The sequence below is a fragment of the Anabrus simplex genome, chromosome 10 (assembly GCF_040414725.1).
Source record: "Anabrus simplex isolate iqAnaSimp1 chromosome 10, ASM4041472v1, whole genome shotgun sequence".
Lineage (NCBI taxonomy): Eukaryota > Metazoa > Arthropoda > Insecta > Orthoptera > Tettigoniidae > Anabrus > Anabrus simplex.
The window spans coordinates 115,504,905-115,529,287 of NC_090274.1; positions in this window are offsets into that span (position 1 = coordinate 115,504,905).

Sequence of the window (24,383 nt, forward strand, 5' to 3'; positions counted from 1 at the left end):
GCAGCCTTGCCTCACTCTTTTCTTAAAAATAATAATAGTAGCTTGTCCGACTCTTTGACAATGTTAAGCGTCGAGGAGCTGGATCAGAGGGTTCCGAGTTCGATTCCTGTGTCCCGGGAGCTTGGTGTTTTTGTTCTTCTCAATACTCCCCTCTCCATACTCTCGCAAGTCATTACACTACCATCCACCCCCGGAAAACATGCAAGAACGATTACACCCTCCATATAGGATTGGCGTCAGGAAGGGCATCCGACCGTAAAAGAGGGCCAAATCCACATGTGTACCAGCGACACTACCAAGGTGAGGGAAATCGGTAGAGGAAGACAAAGAAGTAGAAGAAGAAGAAGATCCTGGGGCTATCGGCCCAGCGTAAAAGTGAGCGCATTTATTTTCCTACTAATAACTTGATTGCAGCCAATGGCCTGACAGAATAATAATAAAATAGTTATTTTTTCGTTACATACAAAACTACAACACTTAGGTCTGTTAAACACAACTGATTCATTGTTTTACTTTACTACATTCAATAAGTGACTTGATTAGTTTTTTCACATTTGTCAAAATCATATTTTTCGGAACTTTTCATGCACAAGCCACACAAGCACTTTTCGTTTGGTTGAGGAAAGGAGGTATCGATGCAGAATCTATGGTGAAAACCATGTACTGCAAGACGTGTTATGGCATTCCTCAGGTCTTGATTGGGTCTTGTCCAGCTTCTGTCCAACATGGCATCTTCGGAGATCTCACTCCTCTTCTCTTCTCTTCTCTTCTCTTCTCTTCTCTTCTCTTCTCTTCTCTTCTCTTCTCTTCTCTTCTCTTCTCTTCTCTTCTCTTCGCCTCTTGTGTTCTGGCACATGAAGACTACAAGGCAGTAATATACTACACCTAATATATTCAATAAGGAAGGCCTCTTTCGCCAGTTCATAGACCACATGACTACGCGTTGCTTTTGAGACACCAGGTGTTGTTCTTAAAAATCTGGCCTTAACTGTCTTCAGAGCTGCAAGTTCTGACACTTTAAGACGGTCCCAAAGCAGTTCTATGCCGTACGTGGTTGTTGGCATTATTTTCACTCGGAATAACCACAGCAGTTGTTAACGATAGCCTGATGTGTTCCTTTATTTCACAGATTGCTCTCATCGATGAACGACAGTCCCATGGTCTGTAAGAAAATACCCAGATGTCTAAAACTTTTCACCTTCTGTAGGTCCTCTCCTTCTTCCGCCCTTCCTCTTCTTCTGAATATCATCATAACCGTCTTCTTATTTACCATAGAATCACTAGTAGACGCGTGTTGCTCCGCAGTATTCGTCATATTGTTTTGCCTGCCCCTTTCAATGGTTTTATGAACATTTAATGAGAAGCGGTTTATGGTATGCCACACTCCGAAGTCAGGATTAATCTATTCTGACGTCATCATGCCGTCTGTTCGGTTAAAGTCTGTCCATATATTCGCTTCCCAGTTCTTGATGTAAAGCTTGGTGTTGTATCGTAGAACGCAATTGTATTTTTAATTGCAATTCTTCTGTATAGAACGCTTGTCTTGTGATCTCATTCATCAGTCTCGAAGGAGCGTGTTTTCTTGCCAGGCAGAGAACTTCATGCCTTCATTTCTTGAAGTGTGGGAGTACTTGATGTAAGCCATTAAGAACGCTCGGTCATCTGTTAAATATACTGTATTTGGAAGGTGGGAAAGGTTAGTCGCTTAGCAACCTGATAAGTGCAGAATGCATGGCGGGTTAGAGTAAGCGTTCGCCTGCAATTATTGGGGTGATCACTTAATGATGTGATTTTATGATTACTCCAAGTTGGCTGAACTTAGAGACCTACAGTGTCTCATGATTCACCGGCAGGTAATTCCGGAGAGAATAAAAGGAAAGTAAAGCAAATCGGTCCACTAGAACGGACGGACGGATGGATTTGCCAAAGCTGTGTTTAGTTAAACTCTTTATATAGATTTCCTGTTGCCCATATTTGCAGTCTATCCGTTACCTTTTGAAGACCATCTCTGTTCTTGGAACCGATAACCAGGTCATCCGCATATACACTGACTGACAGAGCAAATGCAACACCAAGAAGGAGTGGTTTGAAAGGGATGAAAGTTGGGGAAAAAAACAGAGACGGCACGGACGAATAATTGATGTTTATTTCAAACCGATAGGCAGGTTACACAATGCGCACGGCATCGACTCAGTAGGATGTAGGACCACCGCGAGCGGCGATGCACGCAGAAACACGTCGAGGTACAGAGTCAATAAGAGTGCGGATGGTGTCCTGAGGGATGGTTCTCCATTCTCTGTCAACCATTTGCCACAGTTGGTCGTCCGTACGAGGCTGGGGCAGAGTTTGCAAACGGCGTCCAATGAGATCCCACACGTGTTCGATTGGTGAGAGATCCGGAGAGTACGCTGGCCACGGAAGCATCTGTACACCTCGTAGAGCCTGTTGGGAGATGCGAGCAGTATGTGGGCGGGCATTATCCTGCTGAAACAGAGCACTGGGCAGCCCCTGAAGGTACGGGAGTGCCACCGGCCGCAGCACATGCTGCACGTAGCGGTGGGCATTTAACGTGCCTTGAATACGCACTAGAGGTGACGTGGAATCATACGCAATAGCACCCCAAACCATGATGCCGCGTTGTCTAGCGGTAGGGCGCTCCACAGTTACTGCCGGATTTGACCTTTCTCCACGCCGACGCCACACTCGTCTGCGGTGACTATCACTGACAGAACAGAAGCGTGACTCATCGGAGAACACGACGTTCCGCCATTCCCTCATCCAAGTCGCTCTAGCCCGGCACCATGCCAGGCGTGCACGTCTATGCTGTGGAGTCAATGGTAGTCTTCTGAGCGGACGCCGGGAGTGCAGGCCTCCTTCAACCAATCGACGGGAAATTGTTCTGGTCGATATTGGAACAGCCAGGGTGTCTTGCACATGCTGAAGAATGGCGGTTGACGTGGCGTGCGGGGCTGCCACCGCTTGGCGGCGGATGCGCCGATCCTCGCGTGCTGACGTCACTCGGGCTGCGCCTGGACCCCTCGCACGTGCCACATGTCCCTGCGCCAACCATCTTCGCCACAGGCGCTGCACCGTGGACACATCCCTATGGGTATCGGCTGCGATTTGACGAAGCGACCAACCTGCCCTTCTCAGCCCGATCACCATACCCCTCGTAAAGTCGTCTGTCTGCTGGAAATGCCTCCGTTGACGGCGGCCTGGCATTCTTAGCTATACACGTGTCCTGTGGCACACGACAACACGTTCTACAATGACTGTCGGCTGAGAAATCACGGTACGAAGTGGGCCATTCGCCAACGCCGTGTCCCATTTATCGTTCGCTACGTGCGCAGCACAGCGGCGCATTTCACATCATGAGCATACCTCAGTGACGTCAGTCTACCCTGCAATTGGCATAAAGTTCTGACCACTCCTTCTTGGTGTTGCATTTGCTCTGTCAGTCAGTGTACATTTAGTCCTTGGGATATATTATTTATGTCTGACGTTGCAATATTGAAAAGTTTCATATTCCATCATTAATCATGACTTTGTTTTCCTTTAATATCCTGCTGATTACTTTTTTTTTTTAAATGCCTCCTTTACTTGTGCTAGTCTGCGTTGTATGTCCTCCTTACTTCTGCCATCGTTAGTTAGTTGATGACGATGGTGATGCTTGTTGTTTAAAGGGGCCAAACATCGAGATCATCGGCCCCTAATGGTAGGAAATGAGACGAAATGGAATGACAAATTAAAAGTCCAAAAGTCTCCACTGACCAGAATTCAAAACGTGAGGACGAAGAATGAATGGATGCGACCCGCAATGCCTTACATTCACAGAAACTCATTCGCGTTTAAAAACTTCATGTTTATTCCGTATTGAATCGAGAATTTAATGGAAACAAGAGAGGTCCATCTATTCAATACCATATAATGTTATAAGAAAAATTATAACATTTTATTATACCCGGTACCGGTTTCGATGCTGGTGTGCATCATCATCAGCCAAAAATAAGAAAAATATACATAGACAAAGTTACAATAAACAATGCATAAAGTACATACAAATTTTACAAAACTGACAAGACCTAATTAAAAACGGGATCCATAAACATTAACTTATGACTTAAATTTAAAATATAGCACCAACTGTCTTAAAACTATGAATATACGTCCTCTTGATAAAAGTCCACTGAATCTAAAAACATTAAACCATGTGCGAGCAGATTAAATTTGAGGACAAAAACCAATGCTTCACTATCATGAAAGTGCAAGAGCATAATTTTAATTTTGTAAGAACATATGTATAAAAGGTTTTCTTGCTAAACATTCACTGAGTATTAGAGTAACCGGTGCAAGAATTAAGACACCATTTTTCTCTTGCTTAAAAATGGCTGTCATCAAAATAACACAACCAGTCAAAAGACGTAACAACTTCCTATTTTGCGCGATAAAACATATGTATTCTCTAACTTAGCCGCTTTCTTTAACTATTAGATAGAAAGATCTTTTTAATGAAAAATTGGCGGACGCCGTGTTTCCAGGGTACTGTTCTCGGTTAAAATTAGGACCTCTGGGAGCGTATATATTATGAGTTATTAGACGTTCCACATAGGTGGACCTCTCTTGTTGCCATTAGATTAACAGAAACTGACGTAAAACAATATTATCACTGACCAAGGGACTGCTGCTATAGCATAACACCGAATCAATGATGCTTGCAGTGTAAAGGGGGTCCAAAATCCAAGTTATCGGCCTCTCATAACGGTACTTATCGCTAGAAAAGTAGAACCATGGTATTTGTCATGTTGCGGTACTAATCAAAAGAAGCGCAGACTCGCGGTATTCCACACATTATGGTACTACTCACAGGTAATGAAATTCGCACATGTATTACAGACCTAAGCTGTTTCGCACATTGCGGCGCCATTGACAGGCAACGCAAACCTATAGTGTTCTTCACTTAAGTGTACTAACCACAGGGACTCGTACTATCCCGTGTTGTTCCTCATACAGCGGGTACTAATCATAGGCAATCCAGAACCATGGGTTCCCTCATCCCATGGTGTCGCTCATATAGTGCTACTAATCACAAATCTATTTGCTACCCAACATAGTGGTAGTACGCGCAAGTAAAAGCGACCCATGCTGTTCCCCGCGTGGTGGTACTAATCACAAGGAGTTTCATGGTTCTAATATACCGTAATCATCCCTTGGTCACCCCTTTCAGTCGCCTCTTACGACATGCAGGGGATACCGTGGGGTGTATTCTTCGTCTGCGCCCCTGACCCACAGGGGGTTGTGTGTTTAGTCCGCGAGAGGTATTTTATATCCCTCAAGTCCACCGGTAAGCCGGTTAGGACCCCGTATTCGCCACCGGGACGCGCCACGTGGGAGCATCACCTCTCCCCCTGCTACCCCAGCGTAGTAGGTTCGTGGTACATAAATTGATAGAATTAGAATGAATATAAATAAATTACTAACTATATTCATATTAAAACTAATTAATATTAAAAAACTCAAACTGACTAATCCTCAGGCACGCACATATTTATACTTCAACCATTCAGTCCGCTATCCTCGGCAGGCGACCTTACATCTCAGTAAACAGCTGGTTTCTGAATATTGAATTTTCACAATCGCATTGTAATCGAAACAGACTTTCAACGTATTAGGTCGTGTTACGTACATGTAGTACGTGTTGAAGAGATGTTAAGTACAGAACAAAAATGGCCAGCCGGACACCAGTGGGATCCGAACCCACAACCTCCCGATTTCGCGTCGGTTGCTCTACCAATTGAGCTATGGAGGCCTAGGCCATCTTTGTTCTGTTTGAAAGGATCTGAGCTACAGGTCTGGCGCTGCTGCTAGCACACTGTAGAGTGCGTTTAAGTCGCCCGTTGTGGGGCATGTCAATGAATATTGAATTTTCTTGGTTTCTGTGACCTGAACTGGCAGGGCATTCCATAATCTGGCGCTGGTCACCACAAATGATCTTGTGCGGTGGACTGGAATAGAAAGAAGAGATCTCCAACGTGTATTTATGATAATAATGACCTCTAACAATTGTAATAGTTTAAAATAAGAAGTTACGTCATATAAATATAGAAATGTTTGCTGGGTTCAACCCGTACAGTTGATGAGTCTTGTTGGTATATACACTTGTGTGTTGATATTCATAATGGGTGATTTTGAGTGGCACTTGATTGCCGCAGAGTGATGTGGTAGGACATAAATTCATGTGGTGCTGATCGAATATAAATTTGTCCGTAAGAGCACACTGGAATTGAATGTCTGTCTTATAAAAGACTAGCTGATGTACCCGTGTTTCGCTACGGGATTCTCAGAAAGACTGACTTGGTGGTTATCCTAACTGAATTCAACATATGTCATTACAAAAACGTCAGTAGGAATGTAGCGATTGAAAGCAATGTTATCATATAAAATACTCGATCAAATGAAAAACCGCACACTTTCTCACTTCCAACGAACAGTACTACGGTGCCTATCCGACAGTCCAAAGTTCCAGAGCTGAAACAACCAGGTCGCAGACTGCCATGAACACTCCTCATGCACACTACTCATTCCAATCAGTGCCTCAGAGTAGGGATTGAATAGCTCGAATGCTATGATGCTATTTTAAAAAAAAAATTCTGCTAGTTGCTTTACGTCGCACCGACACAGATATGTCTTATGGCGACGATGGGTTAGGAAAGGCCTAGGAAGTGGAAGGAAGCGGCCGTGGCCTTAATTAAGGTACAGTCCCGACATTTGCCTGGTGTGAAAATGGGAAACCACGGAAAACCATTTTCAGGGCTGCCGACAGTGTGGCTCGAACTCACTAATTCCCGATTACTGGATACTGGTGAATGCTATGATGAACCAGTGTGTTACGTTCCTGTAGTATCAGAAAATGTATGAACCAGAGGAATGACATGCTAAAGAACACAGTTTTCTAACTCCCCAGCTATTTCCCGCCAATGTTCAGTCAGTCTGTTATATTCGGTACGCAGTAGTAATCCATCTATCGGAGTTGAACGGCACCATAAGAAACGAAGGACATCACAACAAACAATGGTCAATGTAAAGTAATTGTTGATCAGTGTTAAGCGCTTTGGATATTGTAGGCCTTCTGAAATACCACTCTTATAGTCGGTACAGTAAAACTGAATGAAAGATAATGATCGGAAATTGTATTGTCTATAACTTTTGTTATGTAGTACCGTACTTTTCTAAAGCACCAATAACATAGGTACCGGTATTTAAAATTAAATTTTAGGCGTCTTCCCCTAAACTACCATTTCATCTCGGGGAAAATAAAATTATTTACTGCCTAGGCTGTAGTTTCTTAACCCAGACTCTATATAGCGGTTTTCATTAAATTCTGTTAACCCATTTTCTCGTGGCTCAGCGTTGATATGGACTTAGCAACAAAAATACAAATTCATTAATATCTGTGTTATCAGAGCCGGTACGGTAAAAATGTATAAGACATAAATGACTGGAAATTGAATTTTATATAACTTTAGTTATATAGTATTTATCGATAGGACCGCTAATAATATAAATATTCGATAATTAAATTTAAGGCCTTCCCCTAAACTACCATTTCACTCAGCGTGAATAAAATGATTTATAGCCTGGATTGTAGCGGCTCATCCCCCGACTTTACATACCGATTTTCATTAAATTCTCTTCAGCCGTTTTCTAGTGATGCGTGTACATACATACATACATACATACATACAGACAGACAGACAGAAATTACGGAAAAGTAAAAAGTACATTTTCTTGTTACTGTGGACATGACCGATACAGAAATACCATTATTTTCAAATTATGAGCAATGTACAGACAAAACTCTTATTTTATATATATAGATTACAGTCAACATTTATTGTTCTTAGTATGTCCGTGTGATGGTTCTACAAGAGACGTAACACCATCAGATCCGTATTGACACAATTGCAACGTAATTACCAATTACTGCAGTTTGATACCAAAACAAATTTCGACAATATGTTCTTGCTAACTGATGCGCCACTCTAGTTCACTGCAGTTGGTAGAGAGTTCTGAGGTTTATGAGAAGGGATTAGAAGTTGCAGACGAAATGCCTTCGTTGACTCTAACGGGGGTTTTGAAGGAGCTTGGTGAATGAACCAACTCGAATCATGTTTTGAATGCTGGAATTCTGTCTTGGCTGCGCGCACCACTGACGTGGGCAAGTCAGCTGATGTGGTTGTCGCCCCCGCGGTGTTCTGAAATAACTCGGGAGCTGGCCAACTTCACACATTCGAGCACTTCGCAGACCCCATCTTTAATTGGTTCTATCTCAGCTGCATTTTACTGCCTCCGAACCAGAACTGCATAAAGTATTTACCGATCAAAATCATAATCTTCTACTACTGTGCTTTTCCCACATCTGTGGGGTCGCGCATGTGGATTTGGCCCTGTTTTATGGTCGGATGCCCTTCCTGACACCAACCCGGCATGGAGGGATGTAATCACTATTGCGTGTTTCTGCGGTGGTTGGTAGTGTAGTGTGTTGTCTAAATATGAATAGGAAAGTGTTGAGACAAACACAAACACCCAGCCCCCGAGCCGTAACAATTAATGACACGTGACTAAAATTCCCGACCCGGCCGGGAATCGAACCCGGGACCTTCTGAACCGAAGGCCGCAATGCTGACCATTCAACCAATGAGTCGGACTATTTTCCCATCAAAATGCATGTGTTTATTTAACAATCTGGCCGGGATTAGCTGAGTTGCTTAGCAGCAGGCTTCTTACATGGAATGATAAGGTTCGAATCCCGGTGAAATCTGCGTTGTGGTTTTCATCTCAAAAATCACCGACACATTCGATCGAATGCATACAGTTTTATCTCGTGTTAATTATCAGTAATATTCTTTCATAATCCGTTGTGCCCAGCTAAGGAACCTGTTTGAACTTATTAGCACTTTTTCTTCTCCTCATCCTCTCGCTGCGTTCCTTTTTACGTTCATCCTGTGTTTAGTCGGGTGGGCTTGACAGAAAATTTGTGCTTGTGAATGAAGATTCTGAATGTTATTCTATCTTGAGTGGTTTCTTCATTAATTCAGGTCTTCACTGATTTCTTTTAGCCAATTATTGTGATTTTTATTGATAAGGCCAATTGTCTTTGTGAGTCTGGTATTATTCATTATACGTAAGTGGCTATAAAATTGTAATCGCCGTCTCCTGATTGTATCTATGATTTTTTCTGTAACTTGATATATTTCATGTGATCTCTTTTTCATCCAAATTCCATTTTCGCACTTCGGTCCTAAGATTTTCAGTAGCACTGTTATGTTTATTAATTTTATTTAATCGAATAGCACTTTTACAGAGCACGTTAAATCAGTCCTTCAGTTCATGCTATGTCCCTTCTTCCCCTCCGCCCACATCTGCTCCATCCGTTCTGAGCTGTTCTACGTTATGTGGTTGCTTTCTTTTTTCTTCTTCTTCATTCCTGAAGATCACTTGTTGAATTTGGTCCCTAAACAACTTCCTATTATCTTCTTTCTTTCTTTCTTTCTTAATCCGTTTACCCTCCAGGGTTGGTCTTTTCCCTCGGACTCAGCGAGGGATCCCATCTCTACTGCCTCAAGGGCAGTGTCCTGGAGCGTGAGACTTTAGGCAGAGGAATACAACTGTGAGGAGGAACGGTATCTCGCCCAGGCTGCCTCACCTGCTATTCTGAACAGAGGCATTCTGGGGGTTGGGGGGTGGGAATTGGAAGGGACAGACAAGGAAGAGGGAACGAAACGGCCGTGGCGTTAAGTTAGGTACCATTTGCCTGGAGGAGAAGTGGGAAACCACGAGAAACCAGTACGAGGATGGATGAGGAGGGAATCGAACTCCCCTCTACTCAGTTGACCTCCCAAGGCTGAGAGGACTCCGTTCCAGCCCTTGTACCACTTTTCAAATTTTCGTGGCAGAGCTGGGAATCGAACCCAGACCTCCGGGGGTGACAGCTAATCACGCTATCCACTACACACCCTGTAAATACAATACCAATACAATAATATGCATCACAACCAAAATCCACTCTCTCTAAATACTCCATGAACCTTGACTTATAAATCCCCACCACCACTAACACCACGTCCGGCTCCATGGCCAAATGGTTAGCGTGCTGGCCTTTGGTCGCACGGGTCCCGGGTCCCTCCTTTTTAATCTTTAATGCCCCTGTAAAACTCTCATTCACTACAACTTTAGTTTTAGGTACACTTATTGACACTACGTCTACTTCGTGGTTGGGGGTATGAATAGCACTGGAAATTAATCTGTCTTCTTAAATACAGAAGCTACACCTCATTTAATTAAACTTTATAATAAACCTAATCACTTAAGCACTTGTTCTATTAGGGGAGAGGCACTATTTTGTAAATTTAAATTCGATCAGGTTGCCATGTTCTAATAAAAGGGTTAACTTTTTTAAGTAAAGATTCCTATATTTCTCGTTCATTTATGATTTGATTCCCGGCAGGGTCGAGAATTTTAACCATCATTGGTTAATTTCGCTGGCACGGGGACTGGGTGTGTGTGTTGTCTTCATCATAATTTCATCCTCATCACGTCGCGCAGGTCGCCTACGGGAGTCAAATCAAAAGACCTGCACCTGGCGAGCCGAACATTTCCTCGGACACTCCCGGCACTAAAAGCCATACGCCATTTCATTTACCACCACCACTATTCCCGCCCCCGACCCTAAGAATCAGTCCTTCGAACCTCGTCAAGAGCGGTTGTATTTCCCTTAAGAAACCCAACTTCAAGAAATAGTGTGACAAGGAGAAACTGGGGACTAGAAGGAAACAAACGCGGTTTTGTGCATGTATCATGCCTACACGAATACGCCAGCTTGGGCAGAGTTCAACAGACTAATAGAAAAACCCTGTTACGTAAGCAGGACGGCATCTGCATAAGGTAAAACGTAGATCGAAAAAAAAAAAAAAACTGTGGTAAAGATTCGTTTGTAAATTGGAGAATTGATGATTGGAATGCATTACCAAATACAGTAGAGACAATACGCCACACTCTGCGAGATATCGAGGGACAGCTATTAGAGCTCTCTCTAGCGGATTGACCTGAGAACTACTGATTCTGTCATAAGAGCACGTGTATTTGTGTGTGAAGTTTTTGGTGTTATTTGTGCGTTTACAGTGAGTTGACCTAATTAAATAGTAGCGTGTGTCATTCCTTGATATCTCATCATGAGGGGAAAGGTATGTGCTGTGTTTGACTGCAGTAACTTTGAAGTAGAGAAGAATGCGCGGTCTTTCTTTAGTTTCCCTCCTGACAAGAAAATGTAAGTAATATTGTGTTTGCACATATATTCTTCCAGTGACAAAGAGAATTTTATAGTACTTCATAATCTTCTGACCTGCTCAACCCATATTTTAACTGGCTTAATATATAATACGCATATTTTATTGTATAGTGCAGCAGTTAACCTTCAATGCCGATGTGTGATCTGTGGGTTTGATTTAATTCAGGAAAATACATATGCATATGAGTGTGGCTGGTTGTGTTCCAATTCACCCCATTTGGAATGCCGTTATGCGTTGTCAAGCACTGAAGTAAATATGTGTGATTTAAGAAATGTACATATTTCGTTGAAACAATATGATGGTGCAAATTTGCTTTACCCTAATGTAATGGCATTATGGCAAGTATTGCTTATAGGGAAAGTTTGAATGTTTTTGAGGCTAAATATATAGATTTTCTTTCTGTTAGTAGGCTTCAAGTTAAAAGGAAAATTGTCCAGCTCTTAAATGTAAATTCATTGAATCATGTGTGTAAGGAATGTGCCGATATTTGTGTTGGCAAGTGTTTTAATATGAAGATACAATGCTTTTAAATGAGAAAAAAAGAAAAGTCTAGCCGCGAACGTTCAGGCAGGAATTCTAAAGCTAAAAAAGTAATGCATAAAGGAAAGATCAAGCCCTTTCACAGCAGTCCATTTCACATCTTGATTATATGTCTAATTTCAGTCTTTAAATAATAACTTGTTAAATAACTCTTCATTCATTTATCCAGAAATGCTTTAGCAACTTTGAAGTTAATATCTTAGTAACACTTTCTTTCTAGACGTATTTTATTTATCCATTTCCGTATACACATTTCCATTGATATTTGAATTTAGCGAGAATTTTCAGGTCAAGCCACTAGGAGCGCCAGTTGCGATTTGTCTCCCATTTTAACAAGGCTAAATCCGGAAGTGTCGCGTATTGTCTCTACTGTATTTGGCATGACTTGCAGCTGTCTTAGAGCCTTTTTCAAAAACAATGTAAGATGCTTTAGGAATAGACTCTGTAAATAGTGTGTAAATTTCTATGTGATGCCATATTTTAATGCAACACTCAACCCACTGTAAATTTTAGTATTAAGGCATCTAAATTATTTAAGAGAATCCACAGCCTGTTTCCAGTCATTTGACCGGGTCAGGATTGGAATGAATGAAGCCCCCATCTAACGGCGAGGATGGGAATTGAGCCGGCTGCCGAAGCCTGTCGCACCCCTCTTGGGCAATGATTAATGACTGACAGATGAAATGAAATGATATTGGAGGGTGTTGCTGGAATGAAAGATGACGGGGAAAACCGGAGTACCCGGAGGAAAACCTGTCCCGCCTCCGCTTTGTCCAGCACAAATCTCACATGGAGTGAACGGGATTCGAACCACGGAACCCAGCGGTGAGAAGCCGACGCGCTGCCGCCTGAGCCACGGAGGCTACTAAATTATTTAAGGTACGTGTGAATTTGTATATGATGATGCTGGATTTCTTGTGATATTTTCCAGTCCGTCTTTGTGGTGTAGTGGTTAGTGTGATTAGTTGCTACCTGCGGAGGTCCGGGTTCGACTTACGGCTCTGCTACGAAAAAAAATTTGAAAAGTGGTACGAGAGCTGGAACGGGGTCTACACAGCCTCGGGAGGTCACCTGAATAGAGGGGGGTTCGATTCCCTCCTCAGCCATCCTCGAAGTAATTTTACGTGGTTTCCCACTTCTCCTCCAGGCAAATGACGGGGCAGTACCTAACTTAAGACCACGGCCACTTCCTTACCTCTTCCTTGTCTATCCCTTCCAATCTTCCCATACTTCAATAAAAAAGTAACAACATTCTCTGTGGTCGCTATTTTCATTTAGTCTCTTGTTACTACATCACCACACTAGTAACACCATACTCAGCTAATAGCGCTGTGTTCGCTATTTGCCTTTGGTCTCTGTTCAGCGTAGTAGATGAGGCCGCCTGGCTGAGGTACTGGTCCTCCTTCCCAGTTGTATCCCTCCGACCCAAAGTCTCACGCTCCTGGACACTGCCCTTGAGGCGGTAGAGGTGGGTTCGCTCGCCGAGTCCGAGGGAAAAACCAACCCTGGAGGGTAAACAGGCTAAGAAAAAAAATATTATTTCTATAGAATTGCGTGTTGTACTCTTGTGGCTTGTTATTGTTGTTGTTGTTGGGTAATTATTATCACACTGCTGTAAGTGATCACTGCCAATTGCGATGCATTTGTTAATAATAATAATAATAATAATAATAATAATAATAATAATAATAATAATAATAATAATAATAATAATAATAATAATAATAATAATAATAATAATAATAATTTCGTGTGGCTATGTCTAGCCGGGTGCAGCCTTTGTAAGGCCATGTGTACGTAACTGCGTGTTATTGTGGTGGAGGACAGTGTTATGTGTGGTGTGTGAGTTGCAGGGATGTTGGGGTCAGAACAAACACCCAGCCCTCGAGCAATTGGAATTTACCAATGAAGGTTAAAATCTTAGACCCGGCCGGTAATTGAACTCGCGACCCTCTGAACTAAAGGCCAGTACACTGACCATCAGCCAACGATTCAGAAATAATAATAATAATAATAATAATAATAATAATAATAATAATAATAATAATAATAATAATCTATATTGAGTTGAACACTGATCATCCCACAATCCAACACCAAGCTTACGAAACAATACTAACAGTCCACGCTCTAGAGTGCCCATGTTAAACTGAAATGTATGACCAGATAGGTTGGTTAACTTCAGAAGTCTCCCACCGTAATGGGAAACTTAAGCTCGTGATACTCCTGGCGCCAACTGTCTCACATGACAGTGTCTGTTCAGCTAGGACTAGCTCACCCTGTAACCGGGCAGCGCGCCAGGCCTGACTCACAGGTGACATTGTTACATCGCCGAGTTGCGAAGTAGTTATAAGAATACTCTGCCACCGTGTGTTCAAGGTGTGCCGCTATCACATCTCACAGCCATACGATCACTGATTTGCTTCAAACGTCTGCATTTCCCAAGCTTTTAAGTGTAAGGAGGGGGTCCATATTTCGATCCCTTAGCAGAAGGAAATCAAAGAGAAATTTGGAAAGGGAATCACAGTCCAAGGAGAGGAAATCAAAACCTTGAGATCTGCGGATGATATTGTTATTTTATCTGAGACTGCAGAAGATCTCGAGAAGTTGCTGAATGGTATGGATGAAGTCTTGGGTAAGGAGTACCAGATGAAAATAAATAAGTCCAAGACAAAAGTAATGGAGTGCAGTCGAACGAAGGCAGGTGATGTAGGAAATATTAGATTGGGAAGTAGATGAATATTGTTACTTGGGTAGTAAAATAACTAACGATGGCAGAAGTAAGGAGGACATAAAATGCAGACTAGCACAAGCAAGGAAGAGCTTTCTTAAGAAAAGAAATTTGCTCATTTCAAACATTGATATAGGAATTAGAAAGATGTTTTTGAAGACTTTCGTGTGGAGCGTGGCATTGTATGGAAGTGAAACATGGACGATAACTAGCTCAGAAAGAAAGAGAATAGAAGCTTTTGAAATGTGGTGTTACAGAAGAATGTTGAAGGTGAGATGGGTAGATCGAATCACGAATGAAGAGATACTGAATCGAATTGGTGAGAGGAGATCGATTTGTCTAAATTTGAAAAGAGGAAGAGATATAATGATAGGACACATCTTAAGACACCCAGGACTTGTTCAGCTGGTTTTTGAAGGAAGTGTAGGTGGTAAGAACGGTAGGGGTAGACCAAGGTATGAATATGACAAACAGATTAGAGCAGATGTAGGATGCAATAGTTACGTAGAAATGAAAAGGTTAGCACAGGATAGACTGGCATGGAGAGCTGCATCAAACCAGTCTGTGGACTGATGACTCAAACAACAACAACAACAACAACAACAACAGATTTGGACTTTTAGATTTCAGGAATATTATGGACGAGGCTAGAAATTGGTATATATATTCTCCACTTAGGGGCAAGTCACAATGAAACTGTTATAACATAAGGTAGTCAATATCTGACATAAACACTGCAAACATTAAACTACCAATTACGTGTTCGTAATTTCGTCCCCCACCAAATTTATGAAAAGTATAATTCTTTTTTTAAGATTTTCCTTCTTATCCTTTCCAAACACTTTCCCTATAAAAAGTATTAGAAGGCCATTTATGAAAAACGTTTTCATTGTATTCTTTACAACATCGTACTTCAGCGTTGCTCGCGGGATGTTAAACGCTTTACTTGTCCCTCGCTGCCTTAATAGCCTCCTTATCCCATTGCTTGCGTATTCCCATCTGAAAATAATAATAAACTTCATAAATAATAAATAAAATGAAGGGGGACGAACATTTCCTGATTTATTATAGTGGCCGCTACAGTAACTCACTGTAGCGATTACACAGGAACTACAGCGCACGACTGAAATGCAGTCCAGTATTTCATACACATATCAGTGCTCACTCTAGGAGTAACAGGCTGCACTAACTCAGCTCAGAATGAAAAATGAATCCTCCTTGTACACGGAAGCTAAACGTGCTGCACACAACGGGATGAGGCTACGCGAGTGCCAGCCATGCAAACTGGAAATCCTTAGGGGACGAAATTAGGTGCAGGGAGGAAATTTGGCCCTCTAGCTGAATAATAATAATAATAATAATAATAATAATAATAATAATAATAATAATAATAATAATAATAATAATAATAATAATATAATTGTACCGGGCGGTACACCTCCACGCCGCGAAATTAAATATTGCGCCAGTTGAAAACTCCTCTACAGGAGAAAGCCTGAACTTTAACAAACTGTATTACCTCAACAGGTTCTCCGAAGATGGCTCTATGTGAATTTCGAGGTGTTTCTGTTTTTCATGTATCAAGAAGTGTGGACATTCTCTACCAGATGTCTCTACTAAAAACTATGATTACGCACTCTGGTGCAAAGGAATGAACCTTCTTGAAGAAATTTAGTATTCATAAGTTTTGCTTCTACTATATTTTGTTCTGTTATTTTTGGGTTGGCAACATCAATCCTTTCTTTCCGCCTGTTTTGAATTTAGCCAATCCCAAATTTCTTTAATTTATTTTCAACCAATCATGTACATCTTCTTCGACATAGGTATGTTGCTCTAAGCGATCCAATAAAAGCGAAAGAGGTGTGTCTAATTATTTCTGAAAGGTCTCGAATGTTCCACGAGGATATATAAACTGCTGATTTTCTTGTCTCCGGGCCATTCGTATTACATCTTTCTAAGTGTGTGGATATGTAGCAGGGGGCGGGAAGCGCCTCGTTCTTCAGGCAGCAGTTCTTCATCAAGGTAATGGCCTTTTAACATCTTTATTTCTTGCTAGCTCAGCAGTTTAACTCTCGGGGAAGGTTCGAAACCTTTAATATGTAAACCATACAACATGTAAATCCTTTTTCCTGGTAAACTTCATTTTTCTTGAACTTAAAAGCGGGGATAGAGAGTGCTTCACCCTCTCGAGCTCCCCTTCATTTTGAAATTGAGGTGACTACGTTTTCGTAACCGTTTCTTCTCTTCCTTAATATATTAATGTTTTCCATACTAGTCACCTCCACCGGGCGAGTTGGCCGTGCGCGTAGAGGCGCGCGGCTGCGAGCTTGCATCCGGGAGATAGTAGGTTCGAATCCCACTATCGGCAGCCCTGAAAATGGTTTTCCGTGGTTTCCCATTTTCACACCAGGCAAATGCTGGGGTTGTACCTTAATTAAGGCCACGGCCGCTTCCTTCCAACTCCTAGGCATTTCCTATCCCATCGTCGCCATAAGACCTATCTGTGTCGGTGCGACGTAAAGCCCCTAGCAAAAAAAAACTAGTCACCTCCCTAGCTTGGGATTAGCCCCTGCCTGATCGGCCTAGCGCCACATAGGTTTTTAGACAAAAACTTTGTGTAGGAGTGCAAGTTATCGCCTCCATTCAATCTTGTATTATGGGCCAGTCATTTAACCTGATGTTTTGTTTTCCTCATGTAAAGGCCCTGTAGGTTGGGTAGCAAATACCCCTGTTTCTTAGTGTGCCTTGAGGGCAGCCTGAAGTGAAGGTTGTAGCCTTTGATAGGCTTGTAATATTCAGAGCGGTTCTGCTCTTTTCTTTAACATTGTAATTAGGAGCAAGTGCTCCTTGTACTTAGGGGTTTTCTGCCCTGTAGCTTTTGTGATTGTGAGCTGAGAGCTCAAGAGTTAATGAATTCGGGCCGTAGCCCAATATATGTAAAAATCACTTAACTGGTTTTTGGTACAGCGGCTGTATACCTGATTGTCTTTGTTATTTCCCCTAGTGGGAACCGGTTAAATATTCTCTAAATTGTGTACCTGATTTAACTTGTTGTTATTTGTTATATGCTCAAAATTATATGCTACCATTGTTAAGTTTTGAAAATATAACCTTGTTAAAATTTTAATTAATCCTTCGTGCTTCTGCAGTTGAGACCTATTCCAGCCCGCACCTTCTTTCACCTTTGCAAAACCACAAAACTCCGTAACAATAATAATAATAATAATAATAATAATAATAATAATAATAATAATAATAATAAAACCAAACAAGCCCCATGGAACTACAGCTCTTTAAGGGCCTTGGCCTACCAAGCACCACTGCTCAGCACGACGAATCCTCTCGGCCGTTATTCTTGGCTTTCTAGACCGGGACCGCTATCTCACCGTCAGATAGCTCCTCAATTCTAATCACGTAGGCTGAGTGGACCTTAAACCAGCCCTCAGGTCAGGTAAAAATCCCCGACTTGGCCGGGAATCGAACCCGGGGCTTCCGGGTAAATGGCAGACACGCTACCCCTACACGACGGGGCCGGCATAATAATAATAATAATAATAATAATAATAATAATAATAATAATAATAATAATAATAATAATAATAATAATAATTTCTTTCGTTCTTTCTTTCTTTCTTTCTTTCTTCCTCTCTTTCTTTCTTTCTTAATCTGTTTACCCTCCAGGGTTGGTTCATCCCTCGGACTCAGCGAGGGATCCCACCTCTACCACCTTAAGGGCAGTGTCCTGGAGTTTCAGACTTTCGGTCGGGGATACAACTGGAGAGGAGGAGCAGTACCTCGCCCAGGTGGCCTCACGTGCTCTGCTGAACACGGGCCTTGTGAAGGGATGGGAAAATTGGAAGAGGCAAGGAAGAGGGAAGGAACCGGACGTGGCCTTAAGTTAGGTACTATCCCGGCATTTGCCTGGAGGAGAAGTGGGAAACTACGGAAAACCACTTCGAGGATGATTGAGGAGGGAATCGAACCCACGTCTACTCAGTTGACCTCCCGATGTTGAGTGGACCCCGTTCCAGTCCTTGTACAATTTTTCACCATTTTTCAAATTTCGTGGCAGAGCCGGGAATCGAACCCGGGCCTCCGGGGGTGGCAGCTAACCACGCTAACAACTACACCACAGAGGCGGACATAATTTTATTTGCTGTACGTCTAGAGGATTCGATCCCGGCCGCTTTTAAATCCCGTAGTTTTCGGGATTCAATTTTCGGTATCCCGGGACTTTCGGGATTGACATTTTTAAAAATTTGCAAAATAGACTGCGTGAAGCGAAACTCTCAGTGCGTTTGAATAATCCAGTGCAGTTGGAAGAGTCCGATTTTGAGTTCATCGACGAAATCATTGAAGTCTTGGCTCCAGTCAAATTAACTGTAGAAGCACTCTATCGCACTGATGCGAATTTATGCACAGCTCATGCTGCCCGTAAGTTTCGTTTTAAGCAATTAAATGACAATAACTCCCGAGTTGGCTTCTAAATTCAAGATATATTTACAAAAGCGCATGAAAAATCGGCGAAGAAATGAGTTGAGTGGTGTATTATGCTACCTACAAAATCCTCACTCTGACAATGTGGCGTTGGCGTTCGATGATGAAATAAAGCGTATATTTTCAAGTCCGAGCAAAGTCCTAATAAAAAAAATAAAAAAACAGATTGTTTCTTTAATTGAGAGATTAAATGGTAAAAGGAATGACGAAGAGGAAGAATAAAATACGCAAGTCGAGCCTACAAATACAGCAAAATGTTATATGACGCTCAAAGAAAAGCTTCAGCTGGAAATAGAAAACATCATGAAAATTATGTCTCATGAAGCATTAAGTGAAAATTAATTTCCCAGAATTGTTAAGAAGGAAATGAACCTATACGGGTCTTCAAATTCTACTCGGAGCTATAACCTAGAGCAGGCTTATAAGTATTTACTAATGATTCCTCCAACTTCCATCGAACCTGAACGCGCTTTCTTAGCAGCTGCATATACTGTATGTGCAATTAATTAAGAAGCAGGCTTGATGATGAGACACTGGACGCGTTGTTATTTCACAGATCATATTTTCGCAATTCAAATTAGAATGTCCCTATTAAATTAGTTTTATTTATATTTACGAGAAATGTGAAATGTGACCGATTGTTATTTTTAAATACTTTTTGCTAAGAAATTTTCTACCTACTCATTATGTTGTTGCTTGAAAGTCATCTATTTAGTCTTTGTTCAGAGAGATTGTAATTATTTCGAAGGTTTATTTGCATAGTTTGTTACATAAGGTTTTTTAATTTATGCAAATTTAAAGAGATCTCACAGATTCTTGGAAAATAATAATTTTAACATAGGGACTGAGTGATGTTAAGTCTGGTTAGTCTGACCCTAAGTCTAATTAGTTAGAGTGATTACATTTGCTAGGTGTATACCGCAAAATATGGTGATTTTGTCTAAATTTCGCTTCGCTAATTAAGCAGCTGATTTCTGTAAGATGTTCTTATTTTTTATTTGTAACCTTCAATCCCGGGACTGACCAAGTGTAATCCCGAAATCCCGGGATTAGAAATAAGGGCCGGGATCGAATTCCCTATGTACGTCCCACTAACTACTTTTACGGTTTTCGGAGACGCCGAGGTGCCGGAAATTATTCCCGCAGGAGTTATTTTACGTGCCAGTAAATCTACCGACACGAGGCTGACGTATTTGAGCACCTTCAAATTCCACCGGACTGAGCCAGTCAGACCTTCTAGTTGAGCAAGGGGATAGGGGTGATGTTTAACCCGCCAATGCACGGGTTGGGTCTATGAGACCCATGCGCTGGTATTTCCAACATTTTCTGATAGACGGTGATAGCTGCATACTTCCGGCTTCTGCTACCTTCCTTTTATCACCGGTGTAGTATTCCTGCAGACGAACATGGAAGTGATTGCTTTAGTACGTGAGCAGTGCTAAGTTAAAGTGCTCTGTGGGCCTGTGAGACCCAACCCGTGCAGTCATGTAATTTTTTTTATCATAAGCATTTTAGTCTTTCCATGTTAACCGTGTACATAAAGAAGATTATAGGGTGATTATATCTTAGCGTCTTGTCCAAATCCGTGGTTTAGCTAGCCTGGCTGTCTTTTCACCTTAGTTCCTTAGTTTTTAAGTACAGAGGCGAGACTGAAAATGGGTTGACCTGGGCAAATGAGTTCGTTTCTTCGTAGGTCTAAGAAAAAGGAGTGTTATGATGTCAACAATCCACGTGATATGGAACGAGTTGCCGCATTATTGGAGGAACCATTATCAGATGATGAAATTTACTGTGGTTTTCCTCTTGTCGGTGCACATCGATGATAAAACTGAGGGAAGTATAGAAGGAAAGAAGAAGCCTGTAATAGTCACATTCTATAATTCAGCTAAGGGTGGTGTAGGTTGTGTAGACGAAAGGACGGCTCGAAGCACCAGACGTTGGACAATGGTGGTCTTCTATGCGTTGCTGAATATTACACGCTTTAACGAATATTTAATATTCAGAGTCAACAAGCCTAACTCTCCACACGCAAGGAGCAGAATCATTTTTTTGAATAAACTCTTGTTTCTTCTAACTGAAGAACAAATAAGAGAAAGAGATGTCTCAAGATATCTTCCTAAGAGCATTCGCGATACTGCAAGAAGGATATCTGGGTTGACGGCAGAAGCAGGACGTGAAAATACAGAAAATAAAGAGGACGTCGTGCATACTGTAGAGACAGAAAGACCCGCTACTCGTGCTGTTTGTGCAGAAAGTTAATGCATCTTGAACTCTCCGTATTTGTGTGCAGCGAATGTAAAGCTGAAATGTGAATGTTCCAGTGTACATTCTGGATCGTGAAGATTAGGTTATGACGATTTCATAAATTTTGACTTGATAAGTTCTGAATTTTGTGATCAAATAAAATATTGTGTGTAAATTTGCGGTGGTTAGAGAATTGCGTTGTAAAATGTTAAGTAAGTGTTAATCATCAAAGGTTTTGTGACAGCAATGTGTTTATAATGTTATCGGAATAGGAGGGAATGAATACTGAAAATAAAAATATATTAGCATACTATAAAAAAGAAATAGTATGATGGGTCTGTGAGACCCAACCCGTTTACTCGTGTAACTTTTTGTGACCCGTGCACTGGCGGGTTAAACAAGGAAATGGCACGACGCACTTGACGGAGAATTCGCGAGTGTGAGTGTGTGTGTACGTGACGAGTTGAATGGCGAAGTTCCTTTACCCCGCCTTGTTGACAAGTGTTAAGTGTCAATGCCAAGGTCAGGGACAGTGCAATATAATGCATGACTTAGATAACGCACGGCCATTTCTTCGGACACTGAACTCCAACGGTGCTCTATGTGCTAAAACACACAACACACCGGTCACTAGTAACTTCTCTTGAAGAGTTGCAAACACACGACTTTAGTACAGCCGAACCTCAATATCTCGAATTTTCAGCATCTCGAAGTAACTTAAATGTCCTGGTCGTTTGTCCTATTTTCTCGTGTACTGTATTTATGTCTCGGTTACACGAATTTCCTTCCTTGAAGCAACAAATATTCTGTAACTCAAATGTTGCGCAACACGGCATTTATGGTTTGTGAGAAACAGAAAGGTTTACAGTGGTGCCGGGAGCTAATATGATGGTAACCGGAAAACTAAAACTTGTAGTGATCGGCGAAGCCTCGCTGTTTCTCCGGTGTGAATTCATGACCGGTCACGTACGAAAGCAACCCCCGAAGTTGCGGATGACAAGCTCCATTTACGAATCTCGGCTGGGTGGTATTGACGACAAGTTTCACCGAGCTCGATAGCTGCAGTCGCTTAAGTGCGGCCAGTATCTAGTATTCGGGAGATGGTAGGTTCGAATCCCACTATCGGCAGCCCTGAAAATGGTTTTCCGTGGTTTCCCATTTTCACACCAGGCAAATGCTGGGGCTGTACCTTAATTAAGGCCACGGCCGCTTCCTTCCCACCCCAAGCCTTTTCCTGCCTATCGTCGCCATAAGACTATCTGTGTCGGTGCGACGTAAAGCAAAAAACAACAAGAACTTTCAACGTGAAGGGAGAAAAGTTCTAGAGGTGTTAACGGAGGTATGTTTCTTGTTTCACTGCCGTATCCTGTCTTCTAAAAGGTTACTATATTATGGATCATAATTAAAGTGACGCCGTAAAATAGAGTTTGTTCGTATATTTTTGAATACTGTTAACACTAATGTGTTCACTATACACCCGTAGATACGTACGATTCAATTATGTACTGTACATGCTCAAAACGGCATTCTCTATATCTCGAAATAAAATGTAGCTCCCGAGGTAATTCGAGATATCGATGTTCCGCTGTAGTTGTTTCAGAGTAGTGACCACAAGGGGGCGCAGATAGTTTTTCAACCGACAAATTATACCAGATAGTGAGGGATTTATTATTAAAACTGATTAGCGACATTGATTTTCGCACGCTATTCTATCCATAGCAACGTCCGACTCGACTGAATGGTCAGCGTACTGGTCTTCGGTCCAGAAGGTCCCGGGTTCGATTCCCGGCAGGGTCGGGGATTTTAATCGCTTCTGATTAATTCTTCTGGCTCGGGGACTGGGTGTATGTCTCCGTCCCAACACTCTCCACTACACTACCAACCACCACAGAAACATGCAATAGTGATTACATCTCTCCATATTGGACTGGCGTCAGGAAGGGCATCCGCCCGTAAAATAGGGCCCAATCCACATATACGATGCAGTTCGCACCCGCGACCCCACCGGTGTGAGAAAAAGCGGTAGAAAAAGAAAAAGAAGATTGTATCCATAGCAACCACTGTTGGTCAAGTAGCGTCATCTTCTCACTGTGCGCTTCCTTCCTGTAACTACGGGTCGTATTCAAGAACAAGACTTTGGCAAAGTCGACTTTCTACCCACCAAAGTCACTATTTTCCCGGTCATAGTCGAGACTTCGGTTCAAAGTCGTCAATGGTCCGTACTTGGACTTCACAAAGTCGACTGTAAAGGATAATACAATGGCGGACATTCTAAACATAATCCGGTTTGTGAAAGATTTTGAATACGTCCAGGAGATTATCCTAGCCCCGAGTTATACGAGATGCGCAAAACCCGTTTGAGTTCTACAGGGATAACGAATCAAAATTAGGTACAGATTTGATTAACGAATTCACGATGTTCGAAGGTGCGCTAATGACGCAAACTCAAAAAGGACTACATATTCCTGATTGCTTTAAGCCATTACGCCACGGGTAAATGTAAATTACTAGACTTCTTCAATATTTGACATATACACTACAAAAACTAAACTATCAAACATGTGTTCGTAATTTCGTCCCCCACCAAATGTATGAAAAGTACAGCTAATTTTAATATATTTTTCCTTTCCAACCGTACCACTTGTAATGCTTTCACACATAACTGAATGAGGTTGTTTCAAATCAGTGGTTCTCAACCTTTGTGGACCTGCACCCCCTTTTCAACCTAAATTATTTTACGCCGCCACCACCAATGAATTATTGATCTACAAAAGTTCTACTTTCTTTCTTTCTTGCTCAATCTGTTTACCCTCCAGGGTTCGTTTCTTCCTCGGACTCGGCGAGGGATTCCATCTCTACCGCCTCGAGGGCAGTATCCTGGAGCGTCATACTTTGGGTCGGAGGATAAAACGGGGGAGGAGGACCAGTACCTCGCCCAGCTGGCCTCACCTGCTATGCTGATCAGAAGCTGTGTAGGGGGATGGAAAGATTGTAAGGTATAGGCAAAGAAGAGGGAAGGAAGCGGC